Source organism: Delphinus delphis, chromosome 9 (assembly GCF_949987515.2).
Source record: "Delphinus delphis chromosome 9, mDelDel1.2, whole genome shotgun sequence".
Taxonomy (NCBI): domain Eukaryota; kingdom Metazoa; phylum Chordata; class Mammalia; order Artiodactyla; family Delphinidae; genus Delphinus; species Delphinus delphis.
The window spans coordinates 12,340,416-12,356,021 of record NC_082691.1 but is presented as its reverse complement, the minus strand read 5'-3'; the positions used below and the strand labels follow the sequence as shown (position 1 = coordinate 12,356,021).

Here is a 15,606-nt window from a genome sequence, read left to right as displayed (position 1 = left end):
ATGAAGCTGCCCAGGCCTTACACACAAGGTTTGTAGTCTGGGAGTCACTGATGGGAAACTGACAGACAGCAAGAGGGACAAAGGACAAAATCCGGTTCACAGATGACCGTCTAGCTTCACCTTTCCTTGCTTCTGTTACTTATCAACTACCCATTCCATGGTCTTCAAGATGTGAAACCTGTCTTCCTCTCTAACACATGGTCTAAAAGCACGCCAGGGATATCAATAGTCAGGATAAGAGCCATCCAAAACCCCATCCTCACTTCTATTGGCTTCAGCCACCTACTTCCCTGCTCTCTCCAGGGACCATGCCATCACTGGGAACAACTCCACCTGTGGAAGTTTAAACTCCAATCTTCATGTCTCTGACCCACATCCTTCTGTTCCTCCATGCTTCCCATAATTACAGCCTCTTGGTCATAATTTCTCACCTGTTTAGTCCACACCCCAGGGCTAGTCCCCTGGATCCTCTCCCCAGATCCTCAACATCTTTGATCCCCTGGTCTTCCACCATATACCAAACCATCTGAAATCTTCCAAGGAGCTTTTCTTAATCCACCTGCTCCTCCAGCCGGGCTACTGAGGGGCTGGAAACAGCCCCATCTATGCTCTCCATCTTCTGCTGAATCCCAAGGTCCATCACTGGCTTATATACCTGTCCTTCTGCATTTCTTTTCCCATCCCCTTTCTCTTCATCAGCTGATCTACTAATCCCCTCACACACCCTTCAACCCATTTCATCAAGACAGAGTTATTGAGAGATAGTGGCTCCAAATTTCTATTTCTCACTTACAAATACTTATGGCAATCTTTTAATCCTCTTCAAAAGATGGGTGTCTCCCTTCTTCCTCTTTCTCAATAATTGTCCTTTTATATTTCTTCTTAGTCCCATTCAATCCCATTGTGTGAAGGATGTTGCTATAATTATACTCTCTCATAGCTTCAACCTCTTCATCACTGATGGTAATTTCCTCACACCCTACAATTATCTCCCATCTAACACAAAATCAAAGCTGAAGTGCATTCTTTATTTTCTTTCACTTAAGAAATATTGCCTGGGAGCCTACTAGGTGTCATCCACTACGACAGGTGCAAGAAAACTTACTGGAAAACAAGGCAGACATGACCCCCCCCCCCCACTTCATGGAGCTTAGGGTCTAGTGAACGAGACAGATGGTATATAATGACAAACATTAAAAGAACTATAAAAGAGAAGCACAGGCCGCCACGGGAGCTTGTATCGGGGGAGATCTCCTGGGCCCAGGGTGGAGAGGTTTCTCTCTGAGAGGATGGGTTTGGGTAAGCCAGGATCTGGCGTGGGTGTCAGCCTGCCCACCACATAGCTGGTCATTTCTTATTCTTGGTCACCACCCCTTCCTCACCCCTTATTTGGACCTCTTTTCAGAATACTCTGTATCTCTATATCCTTGACTCCCTTGACCCCTCAGCTCATGGTCATGTGGCTTCTGTTTCAGCTCTGCTTCCAGATCTGCTCTAACCATCATGACCTCCTGGCTCTAAACACATCCCAGTCTGTGTTAAACGGAAATTCACTAAGAGTTCTCAAAAAAGAGACTTGTGTATAGTCTCTTCAGTAACTGTGTACCTTGTGAGGGTGAACAGGACTAACATCTCTTTGTTACATGAAATTAGGACTGGAATGGAGGCTATAACCACCAGCATAGGAGGTGTTTTTTAGATCAAAAGTTAACAGTAGGTTAAACAGTACTTAATTTAAAAACCTCAATGGAATAAACAGACTAGGATCTAGAAAAACACAAATCATCAACATTGACTCAAAGAAACAAAAGCTTGACCTAAAAAAATGAAATCACCAAAGAATTGCCTTTAATGGTTTTACATATTTTTTTCCCCAAATGTCAAGGGGTGTATAGTCCCTGTGTTATAGATCACGGAACCTACCTCCTCTCCATTCTATGGAAGGAGCCACTAGCTCTATTTGGCTGTTGAGGACTTGAAATGGGGCTCATCTGAACTGAGATGATCTATGCATGTAAGTACACACAGATTCCGAAGACTTAGGATGGAGAAAAGAATGTAAAATATCTCAATAATTTTTATACTGATTTCATGTTGAAATGATACTAGGCTAGTCTTTTATTGGGGGGTTAAACATATCACTAAAATTAATTTTACGTTTCCTTTTACTTTTTAAATGTGGTTACTAGAGAACTTAAAGTTACATATGCGGTTTGCATTATATTTTGATTGGACAATGCTGGTCTGGTAACCAACAGGGCACGTGACAAATCACCGTGGATAACTACCATGAACGTAAAAGCAATACTGAAAACAGTATTAGTGACACCTGACATTTACTGCGATTTTACTGTGTACTGGTACTGTGTTAAATATTTTACACAAACGATCTCACCTCTGGTCTCAGAACAATCCCACAGGGCAGGTAGGTAACTGCTACATCTTTTAAAAGCATTACTGTGACCTTACCCAGGTGACATGGCCGGCGTGGGACAGAGTACATACTCTCCACCTTGACGCCCAGCCTCACCTTCATCCACCAGACGAGAATTAGGAAGGAACACTGCAGTGTCATTCTCTTTAAGACGTAAGATTTCTTAAGCTCTCTGCTGCTGAACTTCAGGCCAGTTTTCTCATGTTCTGGGGTCAGTTCCTGGCCGTGGCCAGGGAAGAGGCTGGGTAATGCATCACCAGCTATTCAGACATGTAACCCAGGCTGAAGAGAGATGCAGGCCGGCCCACACTCAGGCTGCTGGGCCTTTGACCATTTGGAATTTATTTGCATTTCCTCTGTCCTCCTAGACAGGAACAGGCCTTTTCAAATGGGCTTAGCTCTCCAAATCCACTCAAAATGTCACAAAATTAAATGAATGATTTCTTAGACACCATGGGGAGTAGAAACCCAATAGCAAAACACTAATGGTTTCCTTTGCAGGAAGCCCCTTTGAGGATAAAAGAATTCATCTAAGAGTCAGACCCCTTCCTGGCTGGTGTGTCCGTCTGTCAGATGACAAGCCGTGGGGAGTCAATAGCACCCTCACCCCACTCCATCTGTGATCCCAGAGAACAAGAGAAGAGCAGGCCAAAGGGAAGCAAATCCCGATCCTGTGATTTCAATTACAGGGAGGTGAAAAATTATTTGATATCTGAGCTTGCTAAAGGTGCCCATTCCTTCTGCTCCAAAGATCTTTCCTGCTAAACTGAACAAAAGAGGAGAAAGAAGTTTCGATGCACATTGAGGGGAAGGGGTAGTGGAAAGAAAGCCAGCACAGCAGGCGGAGAGTTGATGACAATGCAGACAAAAGAAAGAACTTCTTAAGATTCTTTCTAAGAAACGGAATTCACACGGCACCGGTTCTTTTATTAGAACATTTCTTGCCCTCTCCCTTGCTCTGTAGCTCTCACCCCAAGAATTAGATTTGGGTTTTTGCACCCAGGTTGATAGCACAGATTTGATTGTTACTCTCAAAGATAACGTCACTTGAGCCTCTGTGTCTCGGCAGCGCCGGCTAACTTGTGGCAGCCCCTGGCAGGCGTCCACCTTGGTTTTCCTGGAAACAAAATCCAGCAGGGCTGTTGGCAACGGTCTCTTTTTATACCTCAATGAAGAGACAAGTCTCCTATTAACTGCAGCCCTTGCTGGGAGAGACTTCTCACTGGGCTGAGGCGGCAGGTATATTATTCTGACTATGGAGTCCCAAGAGCCAGCATTCACACCTACCTTGACTTCCAGGTGTGCTCCATGGACTTCCAGCTCCATGCTCAGTTATCTCAGCTCTCTGAGCCACAGTTTCCTCATCTGGCAAATGAAGGAAAACGAAATTGATCTATAGGGTTGTGTGAGGCTAAAATACATATCAGTTCCTGGGCTCACAGTAGTACGTTGTATCTCCAGAAACCAGCTCTCCTCCATGTAAAGAAAGAATCATCCTAAATTAGGCTTTTTGAAGTTAAAAATCCCTTGTTCTGGGCTTCCCTGGTGGCGCAGTGGTTGAGAGTCCGCCTGCCGATGCAGGGGACACGGGTTCCTGTCCCGGTCCGGGAGGATCCCACATGCCGCGGAGTGGCTGGGCCGGTGAGCCATGGCCGCTGAGCCTGCATGTCCGGAGCCTGTGCTCCGCAACAGGAGAGGCCACAACAGTGAGAGGCCCGTGTACCGCAATTAAAAAAAAAAAAAAAAAAAAAAAAAATCCCTTGTTCTATACAAGTTCAAATTACAGCATCCAGTAATGGTGAAACAAATGCGCCTCCGTGCCCTGCTGCTAGTTCGGCACCGTTAGCGTTTTCTCTAAAATGCTTCTCCAAGCCCTGTGCATATTTACTAAACATGGTACATCACTGTCCGGTGATCAAGGAGAATAACCTCAGGTTATGTGGCAACTGAGAAAAATCGTGTCATTTTCACATTTCTGCCGCCCCATGTACTTACCACAAACATGTTGCTGTGCAAAGCTGTGTAATGACGATAATCAACATGACGTGATAGGAAATGATAACACTTTAGTATAGGAACATCTGAGGGAGAATGCCGTGTAAAAATTCTGGCATGTTTGTTCTAAAAATTAAGTCAAACTACCTTAGAGTCACATGTTATCAATGTGGTCTCTTCATCTAGACTGTACACTTGCCAAAGGCAAGAACTCCTTCCAGCATCTCTGTGTTTCCTTCAACATGTGCCACTTTGCTTGGCAAACAGTGGTTGCCTAATGAACATTTGTTACTTGGCTGATTGATTGATTAAAAACAAAACCTTTTTGTCTTGAGGCTACAGAGGCTGAAATAAAGGGGTATGGTTTTCCTTATTTCCTGGAGACTGGAAACACAGCCTCAAGTTAAGACTTTGGGCGCCATCTTTGTGCAACACTCCCGCCAAAGGGCCCCCTTGCTCAGCACCCGAGGAGGCCCGTTGGGAGCTGGGGACTGGAAACCATGCACCTCAGTCCAACCTCTTCCAAGTATACAGACTCACCTCCCTGCCTTACTTCTCTACCAGTATGTGTGAGCTTGTGTCCAGACTCTGCTGAGCAAAGTTCAGACCCACGTGGATCATGTGTAGGCTGACCACAGAGAAGCCCAGGGTGGTTAGGGGGAGCTGGTCTCAGAGGTTCCCAGAAACATAAGGAGGGTCCAAAATCTGCGTGGCTGTGATGAAGAGGAAGCAGAAGCAGAGTGCAGCCCAGTTAGTGAAGCAAGGCTCCCTAGAGACTACAATGGATGAAGATGGGTTGGAAGAGAGCTCATCAGACTTACAGAGGCTGTCAGGGCCCCGCCCATATTCCTCCTCTATAGCCCATAAGTGCACACAAGCCTGATTTCCACCTGCCAGCGTCGCCTGTTTGTGCCTAAGCTGCCAGAGTCTGTGTTGCCCGCCCCGGAAGTAGGCAGGAACACCAGAGGTTAAGTAACCTCCATTCACCCAGCAGCCCTCCAACAATGAGTGAGAGGAGGTGATACAGAAACGCCTTAACTCTCACCCCCAGCTGGGATAGCTCTGAATCACGTCATCTGCACTGGCTTCCAGAGTTCCCCAGTGGGATTAAGCCTCCATGTTTCCTGGGGTCACCTCCCAGGTAAGCTACTTGCACTCAATTCCGTGATGTCGATTCTGCTCCTACAGTTCAGCACAGAGTCCACCTTCCCCCATTTCTAGTTCCTTACCAAGTGAAGGAGAGTCCCGTGGAAACTGTCTCCCTGACAGGGATGTACAGACAAAAATCATTATCAGCACAACAGCCGTAAGGAAGACTCCACATTGGCATGGAGAACAGGGATATGCCAAAAAAGACCAGTTCACTGAGCCAGCTGGAAAGGGCAGTGAGGTCTCAGCCAGGATGCCCAGAGGGAAGTTCTGACAAATGATCAGCACGGAGCAGTGAGCCCATGGGCATCAGGCATGCACGCTTGGGTCCACAGTGTCTGGGTGGCGTTCTGGCTCTCACGAGACTATCACCAGCCCGGCCCTGAGAAAGCTGCTTGGTGGTGTGGATATACCAGATGCCTTCAGAGTCAGTGAGATGACCAGGGGCCAAACCCTGCCCAGAACTAACTCCAGGCTTCAGACGTGACTTTAAAATGGGTTGAGTCGCCAAGGAGATATTTTTCACATCCACTTGTCACTTTCTGGTGCTCACCTTATATGACTTTTCAGCAGGCTTGGTTGTTCACGTCCCTCCTTTAAAAAACTGACTACTTTGAACTCTCTCTTGGGCTTTACCTCTCTGGCCAGACGTTTTTCTGTCAACATTTTTTGTGGGGAGTGGAGAAGTTAACGCTCCCCTGTTTCTTAGGTGTATCGGGTCTTTTCTTCATGAGGAGAATATGGGTTTTTTTTCCTTTGTTGAAACTTTTTTTTTTAACATCTTTATTGGAGTATAATTGCTTTACAGTGATGTGTTAGTTTCTGCTGTATAACAAGTGAATCAGCTATACATACACATATATCCCCATATCTCCTCCCTCTTGCGTCTCCCTCCCACCCTCCCTATCCCACCCCTCTAGGTAGTCACAAAGCACCGAGTTGATCTCCCTGTGCTATGTGGCTGCTTCCCACTAGCTAGCTATTTTACGTTTGGTAGTGTATATATGTCCATGCCACTCTCTCACTTCGTCCCAGCTTACCATTCCCCCTCCCCGTGTCCTCAAGTCCATTCTCTATGTCTGCATCTCTATTCCTGTCCTGCCCCTATGTTCTTCAGAACCACTTTTTTTTTTTTTAGATTCCATATATATGTATGTGTTAGCGTACGGTATTTGTTTTTCTCTTTCTGACTTACTTTACTCTATATGACAGACTCTAGGTCCATCCACCTCACTACACTCACTTTTGTTTCTTTTTATGGCTGAGTAATATTCCATTGTATATATGTGCCACAACTTCTTTATCCATTCATCTGTTGATGGACACTCAGATTGCTTCCATGTCCTGGCTATTATAAATAGAGCTTCAGTGAACACTGTGGTACATGACTCTTTCTGAATTATGGTTTTCTCTGGGTATATGCCCAGTAGTGGGATTGCTGGGTCATATGGTAGTTCTATTTGTAGTTTTTTAAGGAACCTCCATACTGCTCTCCATAGTGGCTGTATCAATTTACATTCCCACCAACAGTGCAAGAGGGTTCTTTTTATGAGGAGAATACGTTTTTACTGTACTTCATGTTTATATATTTTGGGCCTCCTCATTATAAAACATATGTAATCCTAATTTCACAGTGTATTGCAATCAACTAATTTATACATTTTCTTTTTCATAAAGTCATGAATTAAACAATTCGTGCAGATATTGTGATATATCAATCCCTGCATGGAGTGGCTTCTCCCTGCTGCTGGGTCCCAGATTCTGCAGCCTGGCCTGACCAGACCAGGTAATCAGTAAAACCTAAAGAACGGTCTCCACGTAGCTCATTAGAAGGATCTCCACATAGCTCACTGCGTTTTTAACACAAGTCGTTTCCACCCAACAACTATTTGTCATTTTGCTTGTGCAGAGTTAGAACCTTTCATACCCACTGGGGGAAATATACACAACAATGTAGAAGTTATTAGTGCAGACATCCAAAAAGCAGCAACTGGGATGTGGACTTTTCTAGAATAGTTGGCAAGGGATGTAGTGGCGGAGGAGGGAAAGGTGGAAAAAGCAGGCCTTCACCAGCCCCCTGGCAGTGGATGAGTCCCCAGATCACGCAGAGGGAGAGAGTTTCAAAGAGCAGGCCAATTGATTGATGTCCCCTGGAGATCTTTTATCATTCCTTCTATCTCATCGGCTCTTATAACCAATGAGTACTCCTTCCTGAACTTATGATGCTGGAGATCCATCTATCTTCCAGTGAGAAGGTTTAAACCAGAGTTGTGTGTGTTTAAAACCCCACTGACCAGCCTTCATTCATTTCTTTAAGTCCACCTGAAAGACGAGTTCTCTATTACCACAAAGATATTAAGTCCCTGGGTTAATTGTGACTTTGACAGATGTATGACAGGTCAGTGCCCGTGACTGAGAGATGTGTCAGAAGCCCCTTCATCCTCATTCATTTCATCGTTTTAGAACCCAAGTCAGTGGCGTGTGAGGCTGGATCTGATTTCTCTTTCTCTTTCTCAAAACGAACTCAGAGCACAGTTTTTGGAGAATGTTGAGGGGATGTTATTTAAGCTTGTCTCCTGGACAGCAATTTTGTTTTCTGATTGCTCTGAGTTGAAGGCGCGTGTGTGCCACTCTGATGAATTGCATTAAGAGCACCCACAAGCAGACAAGTCAGGTAAGTCTGAGGACCACCAGGACTTGGGGTCCAATTCTTTTTCTCAAACTCTGGAATATAAATAAATTAGCACACTAATTTAAAAATCGCTTAATTCTTGGAACTTCCTTGGTGGTCCAGTGGTTGAGACTCTGCGCTTCCACTGCAGGGGGTGCGGGTTCAATCCCTGGTCGGGGAACTGAGATCCCGCATGCCTTGCAGGGCAGCCAATAAATAAATAAATAAACAAACTTAATTCTTAAAATAGTAATAAATTACACAATTCTAGAATTGTCAGGGTGAATTAAGCACTGCCTAATTGTCTAAAAAAGGCAGTAAATTCCCTTCTCAAGTTATTATTTTAGTGCAAAAAGTTCCAACTGGATCCACAACTTTTTGCAAAGCTTAGAGTAACATTCTGCATTTTCATCCATAAACAATTTGAAAGCATTCACCCATTTCCCAACAGCTTACAGCAGACCAATTGGAACTGCCAACTCTGTGCACACGTGCAATTTTTTTTGAGGGTGTTTGTGTGACTTGTTTTATTCTATTTTTTAAATTTTTATTGGAGTATAGTTGATTTTCAATGTTATGTTAGTTTCTGCTGTATGGCAAAGTGAATAAGTTATACATATACATTTATCCACTCTGTTTTTAGATTCTTTCCCCATATAGGTCATTACAGAGTACTGAGTAGAGTTCCCTGTGCTATACAGTAGGTCCTTATTAGTTATCTATTTTATATATAGTAGTGTGTATATGTCCATCCCAATCCCCCAATTTATCCAACCCCCCCTTTCCCCCCCCCACCCTGGTAGCCATAAGATTGTTTTCTACATCTGCACAGGTGCGATTTAAAACCAGCTTTTACCTGGATCTAGGTGGCATATAATTCCACCTTGTATGCAAAGTGCATGAATTAAAACAGACATAAAATGTGTTTTCTGGTGTCCACATCTCTACATAGTCTTACAAACACTTTGGTGACAATGCAATCATTAACTGTGTGCCGCAAATTCTCAACTGTAAAATTACTTAAGAAGCTCTGGTAGCCTTGCCTCCCCACGTGAAAGATATATAGGTTATTGCTTAAATTAGCATTAATATTCATTTATTGCCATATCTAAAGAGTTACTCCATTGATCATTGCCTGTCTAGAATCTCCAGAGATTCAAAGATACATGCACTCCAATGTTCATAGCAACATTATTTACAATAGTCAAGGTGCAGAAGCAACCTAAGTGTCCATTGACAGATGAATGGATAAAGAAGATGTGGTGTGTGTGTGTATATGTGTGTGTGTATATATATATATATATATATATATATATATTCATACATACATACATACAGTGGAATATTACTCAGCTATAAAAAAGAATGAAGTCTTGCTATTTTCAACAACATGGATGGACCTAGATGATATTATGCTGAGTGAAATCAGCCAGACAGAAAAAGAAAAACACTGTATTTTTTCACTTATATCTGGAATCTAAAAAAAACAAAACAAATTAACAAATATGACAAAACAGAAGCAGGCTCACAGATACAGAGAACAAACTAGTGGTTGCCAGAGGGGATGGGGGTGGAGAGATGGTGAAATAGGTAAAGGGGATTAAAAGGTACAAACTAACAGATATAAAATAAGTCACAGAGATGTGATGTACAGTACAGGGAATGTAGTCAATAATATTGTAATAACTTTGTACTGTGGGTAGTGTATAAAAGTATTGAATCGCTATGTTGTACACCTGAAGCTAATATAATATTGCAAGTAAACTATCTCTTTTTTTAATTAAAAAAAATAACAAAAACAAATCTCCAAAGAAACTGTAGCACCTGTAAAATAAGTTTTGAAAAATTAAAGTGAAAAACTATCTCCTGATAGTGGAAATTACTTAAGGACACCAAGTACTGTAAAACTAATTTTGATCTGCATTTAGAAATAAGAGGTATGCAGAAAGTGACCTTACCACCTTTTGAATACCAGGAAAAGGCCATTGAGATCAACAACATTAGGAAAAATGCGTTTGAAAATATTCAAGTCATGATTCTATGAAATGAGACTCTAAAATTAAGTAGAAGTACTTAATACTTTGGAGTGGAATGTTACTCTAAAAAGCAATTATAAATAATCCAGAAAAGAAGGAAAAAGACTCCGAAAAAACCCCATAAAACTCTAATAACTACATAAGGAAATCTCCCATGAGCTCAGAGTTTTGGGTAATGTGTTTAATGATGGGTTTACCTCGTAGAAAATATTTAAACATTCCTTGAATATTCTTGGAGGTCTGGGACCGATGTTATGACTTTGCAATTACATACTTTCATAATTATAGTTTCAAGTTGAAACAGTGTCCAGGATTTCAAAAACTCTCTTGTCTTAAATGATAATCCTGACCAAATTTCCTTGTTTTAGGGCATCCCCCCAAACCACTCACTGACTCCTCACTCAATCCAAACTGGATAAAAACTCAGCTCACATAAAACGAAAAACTTGGAAACCCGGCTGATCTCTCAGCAAGCCAAGCTCATGTTAGAAGTTAGAATTTAAAATGATAGAGAAATGGAAAATGCTTCCATGTTGTTTCTGTAATGGGAACATCTATTTTCACAATGCAGGGTGGTGTCACTGCCTCTGTGGCAGAGAACTACACTTATGGATAGATCCACTGTTTTTTATTTGCCATGATGGGTTCCACCAGGATTCCTTGGCTCATTTCATTACCCCAGATTTCTAAAGAGTACCTTTAACTCACTAACATGCTTTTTATACATACCAACACATAAATATATATATAGTATAATAATATATACAATATCATTAACTATAGGTGCTATGCTGTAAGTCTCCAGAATTTGTCTTGCATAAAGTTTTGTATCCTTTGATGATCACCTTCCCCAATTATATATATATAAAATTGACCCCTAGCCCCAAATCCCTCTCTATTCTCCTACTTTTGTGATCAGAGTTGGATGCTGGGTAAGATTTGAGGACTCTTTTTGCCTGAGCTTAAAGTCGTTGGACACAATAACCGAGATATGGAAACAATCTAAATGTCCATCAACAATGAATGGATAAAGAAAATGTGAGATCTATACCTTACATCATATATATATATATATCACATTTTATATATGAATATATGTGAATATAATTCAGGCTTAAAAAAAGAAGAAATTCCTGCCCTTTATGACAACATGGATAGACCTAAAGGGCATTATGCTAAGTGAAATAAGCCAGACACAGTAAGACAAATACTGTATGATCTTACTTATACGTGGAATCTAAAATAGTTAAACTCATAGAAGCAGATAGTAGAATGGAGGTTACCAGGGGCTGGGGAGCGGGAGAAATGGGAAGGTGATTGCCAAAGGGTACAAAACTTCACGCAACATAAATAAATTCCGGAGATTTACAGCATACTGTCTATAGCTAATAATACTGTATTGTATACTTAAACTTTTCCAAGAGGGTAGGTCTTAGATTAAGGGTACTTACCATACACAGGTACATATAACGTACACATACAAAAAATTATTAATAATCATAGTGAGGGTGGGAGAAAACTTTGGGAGGTTACGGGTATGTCTCTGTGATAGTTTCACAGGTATACGCTTATCCCCAAACTCATCAACTTGTACACACTAAATATGTACAGCTTTTTTTTACATGTCAGTATACCTCAATAAGTGGCTTTAAAAAACAAAAATAGTTTGAGCATTCTGCTTAGGCATTGCCCCTTTGCTTGTAGTCTGATTGTAGCCTTCAAGGTTAATCAGTAAATGGCATGAAAGGATGAACTCAAAGGGAAATATTTTCCCTACAGCCTAGAACAGAGCTGGCTTATGATGTCTGCTCCCATTTCCTCTAAGCCCATCCCCAGATGGCCTTCCAAAGTCAGAGAAGATATGCCTCCTCTAGAAGAGAGAAGAACCTGCCTTCTCATCACAACAGTCCCATGGAGGGGAAATGGAGGCTCAATCCAAAGAGAAAACATGATACAAAAGACCCACCAGAACGTGATTTTCAAGCTGGGCTTCTGGAGGGCTATAGATTTATTATCATACATCTGGAGATTTCCCATAAAATCTGTTTCCTTAATTTATGTCATCTATAACCTAAAATAAATGACTGTAAACGTATTCTAAATGTCTTTGCTTACCATTTTGTACCTGAGTATTGCCACTTCATTTCAGTGCCTGCATTTCTACTTATATGTGCAAAATCTTTTGACACAAAGTCATCACTTAAGTGATATCATTTAAAAGGCAATGCAGGGCTTCCCTGGTGGCGCAGTGGTTGAGAGTCCGCCTGCTGATGCAGGGGACGCGGGTTCGTGCCCCGGTCTGGGAGGATCCCACAGCCCACATCCCACATGCCACGGGGTGGCTGGGCCTGTGAGCCATGGCCGCTGAGCCTGCGCGTCCGGAGCCTGCGCTCTGCAACGGGAGAGGCCACAGCAGTGAGAGGCCCGTGTAGCGCAAAAAAAAAAAAAAAAGGCAATGCAATTGTTTTTAAACTCTGTCTTGCTGAACACCAGGAGCACAAGGGATCTACAACCTCTCCAGTGTGAGAAACATCACAATAGTGCCTTTTCCCTAGTCTGGCTCTATTTGCAATCTGCCTATTCCTACTCTAGAAAATCTATACTCTGGGTCTCGTGGTCTCACTGTGACCTTGGAGACTAGGTTTTCCTTGACTCATATCAGGGGCCCTTTTTCTCGATGGTGTTGATCAGAAATGGGAATGAGGTGAGAAGGGGAATAAAGAAAGACAGAGTTTCCTACGAGACTTTAGAGTGTCTAGCCAGTTAGTGGTTTAGCCCAAGGTCTGAACAAATAGAACGGCATTACTTGAATATTACATTTGGACTATTCCAGATGGATCTAATGTAACCTTGAAACTGATTTCAAAGTACTAGAGTTTCTACTTTACATGGACAAAAGCAGTCTATGTTGTTGAAAGCCAAGAAACAAAAATGGACGCATTATCTTGTTGACTGACCAAAAGTGATCAGTAAGGTAATGGCATCGTATGTCTTGCTTCTAAGGTCCCTTGGTACTCTGAACTGATTTACAAAACAGAAATAGAGTCACAGATATAGAAAACAAACTTATGGTTACCAGGGGGGAATGGGGGGGAGTATAAATAGGGAGATTGGGATTGACATATACACACTACCGTATATGAAATAGATAACTAATAAGGACCTACTGTATAGCACAGAGAACCCTTCTCAATACTCTGTAATGACCTACATGGATAAAGACTCTAAAAACGAGTGGATATATGTATATGTATAACTGATTCACTTTGCTGTGCAGCAGAAACTAACATAATATTTTAAATCAACTATACTCCAATAAAAATTTTTTTAAGTACGCATGTGCTGACATCTCTATGCTAAATGTATGACACAATGAATTTACTTTCTTGCCTCATTAAAATATTCACATCAAAATATCGAACTAAGGATAAAGAAGGAAAAACAAAGCTACTCTGTTAATTTGCCAGCTCTAGAAAAATGACTTTGATGTGCCACTGCCTACTGAAGTTTTCTGTTAAAAACAAATCCAATAGCATGCAAATGTGTCTACATCAAGGATACACTCAAAGTGTGGTCCAAGGACCAACAGCACCTGTGGCACCTGGGAACCTGTTAGCAATGCAAATGCTCTGACCCTTCTGAGACACCCTGAATCAACATTTCTTGAGTGTGAGGCTAGCTGTCCACGCATCAGTTTGAGAAGCAGTGCTCTAGATGGATGGACAGGTGATGCACATTAGCAGGTTGATAGAATCTGCATATATTGGAGACATAACTCATGTAGTCACCATTCTGAATTTTAACTCAAGGCATCAAGTAGCCTGTGAAAGTCCCTACTCCCTGTTTGCTGTTCCCTCTCTCCTACCTGTTTGCCCACAGGAGAGCGTAGGACAGTGGCTTTGTTTTCCCAGACTTTCGAGGTTTTAGAAGTCAAATTGAAGGCTGAAATGGAACAATGCTTATATTTCTCAGACTTCCCGGCAGAATACGTAACATATCGTTAGATTTTCCACGAATATTAATTGTATGAATGAAAATCTACCTCTATAAAAAGAAACGGCAGGCCTAGTAAGCGATAAACCATTTTGGAAAAAGTGAATCCAGGCCGTGTTGGTTCTAAGAATTTTATACATTGTCATCTTTCCAGAGGCTGTTGGACTCTGAACTTAAAAACACAAATAGATGGAAAATTTCAAGAGGAATCTACATGTCTTCAAGGTTTTACTTTGTCCTGCTGCTTATGTATTATCAAAAATGTCTCTAGTTTTCTCTCGAATGCCATTGATTGGTCTGGACTGGCTTAGAATTCAAGTTTGAATTCTAACAGTCTTGCCCAGATGCAGACACTGTTCTTGGTCCAGATTCCCTGGTTCTTGGTATCAGTCCCCTGGACACTCCCCTAGCTGCTATGTGCTTTGATGCTAACAGCTCCCATCTGTGACCTAGAGGAAACTGTCCTTAAGCCACCAGATCTGCTGTCTCCGTAGCTGGGAGTACATTCTAGGCCTTCATGGTACAACTGACTGACTGATGAGGAAACACGAAAGCCCTCCACACTCAGGGCAGGACTCTCCCACGTGCAATTTAGGGAATTTCCCTGTGGAAGCTCACTAAGAATCAGGCTGAAATGGCACCCTGGCTTGGCCCCCTCCTATTCCCCGTGCTGCTGTAACCACTTCCTTACTAGCTTCTCTTGGAAGTTAGTCCTTAATAAACTGGTGTCGTTGACTTAGGGTTGACGTCTGGGAAACTCAGTCTAAGCTACTCAGTATGCCAAATCTCATCCAAATTCAACCAGCTAGAGAGATGAAAGAAAATAATTCAAACAGTATGTTGTACACCAACATCAGATACACCTTTGTCATCAAGACTTTTCTTTCCACACCATAGTTCCTTTTCTAAATACAGAAAATTGTTAATGTTCTATAATATTGCTGCTGGTATTTCCCTTTAGCTAGAATTCTTCCCTGAAATGGGCTCCCAGAATCCACTGACCTGTTTACTTTGGACAATTAACTAGAAATTTGAAATATCTTCCTGTACAACATCATAAACATTAGAAGTTGTAACAGATATCTTTTATTGCACAAGTATAATTGGGCGTTTTTAAGTTTAGTATTAATCTTAGTATGTGGGGAAGTATAAGCAAACATTATACTAAATCTTCGTGTTTCTTCATATTTAGAGTGCTTTCTTCAAATTAATCAAAATCAGAAATATATATGACCTAAAGAAAGTCAACTATAATTGATTTTAACACCGGAACAGCTAATAACCAAGGTAAAATAATGTTAATGAAAATTAAATAAAATGGCATTTCT

The 15,606-nt window shown here is 41.8% G+C and overlaps 1 protein-coding gene across 1 annotated transcript in view; it reads right to left on the bottom strand.

The window, feature by feature from the left end:
- C9H7orf25 (chromosome 9 C7orf25 homolog) overlaps nt 1-15,606 on the bottom strand; it is a 175,940-nt gene that overhangs the window by 62,310 nt on the left and 98,024 nt on the right. The window contains exon 4 of the transcript XR_011246590.1: nt 3,722-3,799. The gene's annotated coding sequence lies outside the window, so the exon portion shown is untranslated. The remainder of the gene's footprint in view (nt 1-3,721; nt 3,800-15,606) is intronic.